General features: G+C 31.4%; 1 long non-coding RNA gene across 1 annotated transcript; it reads left to right on the top strand.

The window, feature by feature from the left end:
* The first annotated feature begins 2813 nt into the window (after nucleotides 1-2813).
* LOC145823538 (uncharacterized) lies at nucleotides 2814-5948 on the top strand. The gene is made up of 4 exons (XR_014365822.1): nucleotides 2814-3149; nucleotides 3303-3395; nucleotides 5501-5553; nucleotides 5657-5948. It is a non-coding gene; the product is annotated as an uncharacterized LOC145823538 (long non-coding RNA).
* Nucleotides 5949-7466: the final 1518 nt, after the last annotated feature.

Here is a 7466-nt window from a genome sequence, read left to right as displayed (position 1 = left end):
GTATTTATATAAGTTATGTCAAACACCCTACTAGTTTACATGTTACTTTAGGACTGATTTGGAATATTAGTTAAAAATTGATTTTTTTTAGTTTTTTTTTTTAATTTTTTAAAATTTTTTTGTGAGGGATGATGTGATTCAAAATAAGTTAAAAGTGAATTTTCAACTTTCAACTTTTTTTTTTTCTTTTTTTTTTTAAATTTGTTCCCAAATGACCACTTTAGTGTCGGACTCATTACTCAAAGATTGCACTACAAGAAAAGTGGGTATATGAGACGGGACTATTTGCGACGGCACACTTGCCGTCTCAAAAAGTCACTTTTTGCGACGGCAAAAAATGCCGTCTAAAAAAAGCAGAGTATTTGCGACAACACTATTTGCCGTCTCAAAAAAGCATAGCATTTGCGACGGCACAATTTGCCGTCCCAAAAAATGAGAGCATTTGCGACGGTATTTTCTGTCGTCGTAAATACTCTGTTTTTTTGAGACGGCAAATTGTACCGTCGCAAATGCTCTGCTTTTTTGAGACGGCAAATGGTGCCGTTGCAAATACTCTGCTTTTTTGAGATGGCATTTTCTGCCGTCGCAAAAAGTGACTTTCGTGTTTTTTTTTAAATTTTTAGTGAATATTTTTAAAATTTTAAATATTTTTTTAGATGCACCTTACTTAGATGTATCTAAAAAAAAATTATGAAAAAATATTTTTAAAAATTAATAAATACATAAAAATACAAAAAAAAATGTATTGTATTTTTGGTATTTAGTGAATTTTTTTTTAAAAAAATTACAAATTTTTTTAATTTTTAGGTGTATTTATATTAGGTGTGTCTAAAAATTAAAAAAAATACTTAAAATATTAAAAAAATTCAGTAAAAACAATATAACACGGAAAATAAGAAAGTATAATTTTCTCAAAAGAGTTTTTGGAAAACTCTAACCTAGCATAGTGATTGTGGTTTTGAGACAGCTTCATATAGATACAGTCACAAAATGGTTTGAATAAATTCTAGTACTTTTTTCTTTCACAAAAAAAAATTTAAAAAAACAATGTCTTCTTACTCTTTTGATGTAACATTTCTCTTTTCATTCATTTTTTCATCTTCATGTCTCTCTGCCTCTATCTCTCTCTCTTCTCTTTATCTCTTTCACTCATCACTCTTCTCTGTCTGTCTGTCTGTTTCTCTCTCTCATTTTCTCTCCGTGTCTCTCGCCTATCTCTCTTCTCTCTATCTCTCTCATCTGTTTTCTCTCTCTGTCTCTCTCGCTCATCTCTCTTCTCTCTATTTCTCTCATTTCTTTTCTCTCTCTCTCTTATCTTTCTATCTCTCTCGCCCATTTCTCTTATCTCTCTGTCTCTCTCTTTTTCTGTGTCTCTCTCTTGCTCATCTCTTTTCGCTCTATTTCTTTCTCTTTTTGTTTATCTTTAGCTCATCTCTTGTTTCTCTCTCTTTTTTATCTTTCCCTCTATCTCTATCTCTCTCTCTATCTCTTTTTCTGTCTATCTCTCTCTCCCTGTCTCTCTCTCACTCATCACTCTTTCTCTCTCTTACTCATTACTCTTCTCTCTCTGTTTGTCTGTCTATCTGTATTTCTCTCTGTGTATCTCCCATTCATCTATCTCTTCTCTCATCTCTTTTCTCATTTATTTTCTCTCTCTATCTCTTTTGCTCATCTCTCTTCTCTTTATCTCTCTCGCTCATCTCTCTTCTCTCTATCTCTCTCATCTCTCATCTTTTTCTATCTCTCTCGCTCATCTCTCTTTTCTCTATCTCTCTCTGTCTCTCTCGTCCATCTCTCTTCTCTCTATGTCTATTTTCTGTCTCTCACTCTCTATCTCTCTCTCTCTCTCTCTCTCTCCTACTGTGTTTGCGTTGCTCACTTTCTCACTCTTGTCTTCTCTATTTACTGAGCTCCCTCTCGATTTATCGATCCACTACAAGAAAATGCACTTTTAGCGACCACTTTGTGTCTCACTCGCTCATCACTCTGTCTCTCTCCTCTCTCTCTTCTATCTGTCTCTCACTCATTTCTCTCTCTCACCACCCATCTCTTCTACCACCTTTACCACTATTGCAAACACCATTCCACCACCACCACTACTTCCACTGTCGCCACTTTACCATTACTACTACCATCGCCACCACTCCACTACTACCACTACCACTACTGCCACTACTACTACCATTCCCTCTTCTTCACCCCTGCCACTCCATTTACACTACCACTACCACAACTTCACCACTAATCTCTTTCGCTATCACCATCACCACCACCACTATTGCCGCTCAATTTCCTCTACCATAAAAAATTAGATCGTGATTTTTAGTAACCCAAAAAAATAGGCCACAGAAAAATATTTTTCATTAACTACAGAAAATTAATTTTTATTTTAGTGAAAAATATTTTTCATTAAAATATTACCCCTACTTCTACCAAATAAAAAATAATAATATTTTTTTCATTAAAATAAAAATAAAACAAATAAATTTTCAATCTTAGTACCTAAAAAAAAAAAATTAAAAAAATTCATTAACTACAAAAATATATATATTTTAACAAAAAATAAAATTTTTTGACGACGATAACCCCGTCACAAAAAAAAAAAAAATTTAACGATATTATTTTATTATTTAAATTTCATTTGTGACTAAAAAAATAATATTTTATTATTTTTTATTACCTTTTATTACCGCCCTTTTTTTTTCCATTCCCGCCCCTTTTTTTCCAATCTCAAACCCCAAACCCAAAAATCCCTACCCCGCCCCCCCAAATCCCTAATCCCAAACCCACACCCACCCCCCCCAAATCTCCAATCTCAAACCCCAAACCCAAAAATCCCTACCCCGCCCCCCCAAGTCCCTAATCTCAAACCCACAAATTCCCAATCTCAAACCCAAAAATCACTACCCCCCCTCCCCCCCAAAATCCCCAATGTCAAACCCACAAACCCACAAATCCCCAATCTCAATCCCTACCCCACGGCGAGCGGCGGAGGAGTAGCGTCGGAGCAGCGGAGGAGGAGCAGTGTCGTCGGAGGAGCAGCATCGGAGCAGCAGCAGCGTCGGCCTCCTCTTCCTCAAGCCTCATTGTCTGAATTCAGCAGCGCCCGATAGTTTCTTCCTTTGATTTATCTGTTCGACCTGATTACAGTATGCTCTAGATAATATTTTGGTTGATTGATTTCATGTTTTAGAGAGGATCTATTCAATGAAGTTTGATTCTAATTTTTTTTCTTTATTGAATATTTGTTGGAGTGATCAGCAGAGCAAATAATGTTTGCGTCTGTCTTCTTTTCGGCACAGGTGGTGAAAGGCCTTGGAGAAACTCTGGTCGGAGCTTATCCAGGTCGTGCTTTGAGTTTTATGTGCAAGAAGAATGATCTGAACTCTTCTCAGGTATGTAACCCTGCTTCTTTTGATCTCTCCTTAGTGAAGATTATGTTTGTATGAACATGAATGGTGATGGATGTCAGACTGGGTTTGTATGAACATGAATGGATGTCAGACTGGGTTTGAAGATTATGTTTGTATGAACATGAATGGTCCGAAAAAAAATCAATTCTAGATCAGGGTTTTTATTCATAAATTAATAATTGACTAATAAAATAGTTTGATTTTGAAGTACAAATTAGAAAGTAAGCAAAAATAGTAACTCTATGGCCTATCCTGATTAAATTATTTTATATAAAGATATATATATATATATATATATATTTTAAATTATAGAAACATTTGAACAAAATTATTTACAATTAAAAAATTAAAATAGTGGCCTATAATTTGAACCATAAGATTGGCTTTATAGTTGGCTGGATTAAGAAGAGTTTACCCAAATATTAGATTGGTCTAACTTGATCTTAAATGCATCCTCACCATAAGGTAACACAAATAATTCTACGCGTATATATACTATATAAATTATTGAAGATTGAAATAAGATGCATCATATGGTTGAAAAATCAAATTATTTTTTACAACTCGTATTTATTCATTCAAATTTTCTAAAATTTTCGCATTGAACTATTAAAATTATTTTTATAAAAAATTATCTCAAACTAATTTTTTAATTTATATGCATTTATATTATTTAAGAAAAAAAATTACATTAGCAATGTATAAAAAATTTAGAGGGCCAATTACATTTTTCTAATCATCTTTCTTGGTAAAATTGTTAAAAGTTGTCATAAGCATTGCATTTTGATATTTAAGTTGTTTAGTAGAATATTTTCATTTTAAGTTACGTCTTGCAAAATGAAGCTTTTGAAGATTAATATTTAGCCTTAATATGTCAATTTAATTTTTCCTTATAATAGATGACAGAATATTGTATTAAGTTAACAATTTCAAAACAAGTTGAGTTGGCTAAGCTGAAACTATGAAAATTTGGTGTTAATTGGTCAGACTTTAAATTCATAACTTAACATTTTCTCTATAGTTTACTCATTTTTGTAATGAATATTTTCATAGAATAAGCTAAAAAATGGACTCAATTGGTTCATTTTAAGTATGAGAAATTTGTCATAAAATTTCATTTCACGATTCTTAATTATTATATGCAATTTACATATATGTATAATAAATTTTATTTTTGTTTTTGTATAATGACTATAAATTTATTTCCCTCTAAGTTTTTAAATAAATTTATGGAAAAATCACATATCAGTGAATTTTTGAAAAATTAATTACCAAATCTTGAAAAACTTTATAATTTTAATTTTTAATTTTTGTAAAATTTATCATTAATTTAAAAATATTTTTTCAAGCATCCACTTAAATGAAATTTTTCCTAAATTTATTATGATTTAATGTAAGTCATTTTTCAAGCATCCATTTATGAATTCAATGTAGTCCAAAATAGTGTAATAAACTTCAATTTCTAAATAGAGCTCTAGTGAGGTGGAAAAAAGAGAGTAGAGAGAAATAAAGAGAGGAGTGTGAGCCCCACTTTCACATGAGTACTCTCCACATCATTAGAGTTGTATTAGAGCTCTCAAATATTATTGATAAAAAAAATAAGACTAAAATATTATATCAGAATAGAACCCACTTTCCATTAGAGCTATTAGAACTCCAATATTAGAGCTCTAAAGCATTTATATCGTCTCCCTCTCATCTTTCCTAACAATCATAGATCATAAATTATTGCACAAAAAATACAAAAAATAAAAAAAAATTTAATTTTTAGTGGACACCCTGTTTTTTTTTTTTTCGTAAAATTTTTTTCGTTACACCTGATTAACTACCATATATAGAGTTAATTGTAATCACATATTAGTATTCTTCTCACAATTCTTTATGATGGACCCTCTGCATGTGAGTTCCTACAAAATAAATTTGTGTATTCTACAATCCAAGACAGGTAGGAACCCTTTAAGTCCAACCCTTCCCACTCCCATCAGACGTGAAAAAATTCCCCACGTATATTACAATAAGAGTTTATTACACTATTTTGGACTACATTGAATTTCATTATTATTATTATTATTATTTTTTGTGAGCAGGGAAAGCTTTGGTTTCTTCAATTGAGAGATATGCAGTTGTTCCTGATGACAACGTAAGTGTTCTTTCCACAGTCTTCATTGTCTTCATTACTGGTGTTTAAATAGTTGGTTTCTCCAAAAGATTATAATTTGCAACTGTTATCTATTTATTTGTAGGTCAAAAGGATAAATTTTGCCGAGGGGAAGATTTGATTCTAGAAATAAGGAATTTGCAGCTTGATTTTTGAAATAGGCTCAAAATTGAGATCTTGTTGGAAATTTTTTAATTTTTGTAAGAGCATTTAAATATCCAATGTGTTGATTGGTGAATTTTAGATTTTATTTTATTATTTTATTTTTTTTTAGGATTTGGGTGAATTTTATAATTTAAATATGCTTTTATGAACATGTACAGTTTAATTGTTCTTTGTAAAATATTGAATTTGATGGTTTGATCAATTTTTATTTTTATTTTTATTTTCTGTTATGATGTTTTTGTGAATGGAATGTAAATAATCAGCTCTTAGAGAGAGAGACGGCACCACCGTCGGAAAAAATAGAAAATTTTAATATTTTTATTAATTTTGTTACCGGTTTTACTTTTTGCGACGACATTATACTGTCGCAAAAAATAGAAATTTTATTATATAAAAGAGAAATTTTATTATTTTTTAATATTTTTTGCGACGGCATTACACTGTCGCAAAAAATAGAAAATTTCATATTTTTATACTTTTTGCGACGGCACTACACCGTCGCAAAAAACAGTGTTTTTTTTAAAAAAAAAGACTATTGGCGACGGTGTTTTTTGCCGTCTCAAATAACATTTTTAGCGACGGTAAAATAGGGCCGTCGCAAAAAAGTCAAGAAATTTCAAACTTTATTAGCGACTGTATGGTACCGTCGCAAAAAGACAAAAAATGCCGTCGCAAAACATTAGCGACGGCACTTACCGTCGCAAAAACTCTTTTGCAACTCCTGCAGTTGCGACCCCCCTCTTGCCGTCGCAAAAAGTCATTTTGCCGTCGCAAAAAGTATTAGCGACGGCATGAGGAGTATTAGCGACGGTATTTTACCGTCGCAAAAAGTCAATTTTTTTGTAGTGTTAGTTTTCCATCTAGTGATTTGCTAGACTGTTAATTCTTAATTCTACCAAACCATTTATCACAGTTGTCGTTTTCACTCTTTTCTACCACCAAGGATCTTCTAGAGTTTTTTTTCTTAAAGTTTCTTAAAGTGGTGTATTGTATGGTTGAGATTTAATATTGAAAAATTGATGTGACTTGTCATTAAATCTCAACCACACAATGCACCACTCTAGGAAACTTTAGGAAAAAAATACTCTAGAGGATCCTTGCTCCTTTTCTACTCCTATACTAATGCCTCGTTTGGGAACATATTTTTTTAGTAACTTTTTGATTTTTTAGTTAAAATGTAATGTTAAAAAAAATTAGTATGTTTGGAATTACTTTTTGACTTTTTAAGAAAAGATGTACAAAAAGTAAAAAGAAAGAAATCTTTGACTTTTTGATATGAGTTGTTGGCTTTTTAATTTTTTTAATAACTTTTTGACTTTTTAACTAAAAAAATCACTTACCAAACAATACCTAAATTCCAATTTTCACAAAACCAACGAACAGATTGAGATCCAATTATATCGCACTTTGTCACCGGTACCTCTTGTTTAGGCCTAGCTTGGGAAGACTAAATACGTGCACTTTTTGACTTTTTATGAAATATGGGTTGAGTTTGGATTGAGTTTGAAGTGATATGTTAGAGAGGTGATGTGACTTAAATAAGATGATGTGACTTAAATAAAATAGTAACTTTAATAAAATAGTGACTTTTTAACTTTTTATCTTTTTTCAATCATGTCAAACTTGACCTTAGTTGCCATCGCGTGAGTCATGTGTGACAATTACCACACAACCACTAGCTATTAGAATAAGATTACAAATATTGAAACCGACTGCATATAAGTTTACAA

Source organism: Camellia sinensis, chromosome 4 (genome assembly GCF_055761805.1).
Source record: "Camellia sinensis isolate YWXY chromosome 4, ASM5576180v1, whole genome shotgun sequence".
NCBI classification, from domain to species: Eukaryota; Viridiplantae; Streptophyta; class Magnoliopsida; order Ericales; family Theaceae; genus Camellia; species Camellia sinensis.
The sequence above is the reverse complement of the archived record's forward strand: the minus strand, read 5'-3'. Positions and strand labels throughout refer to the sequence as shown.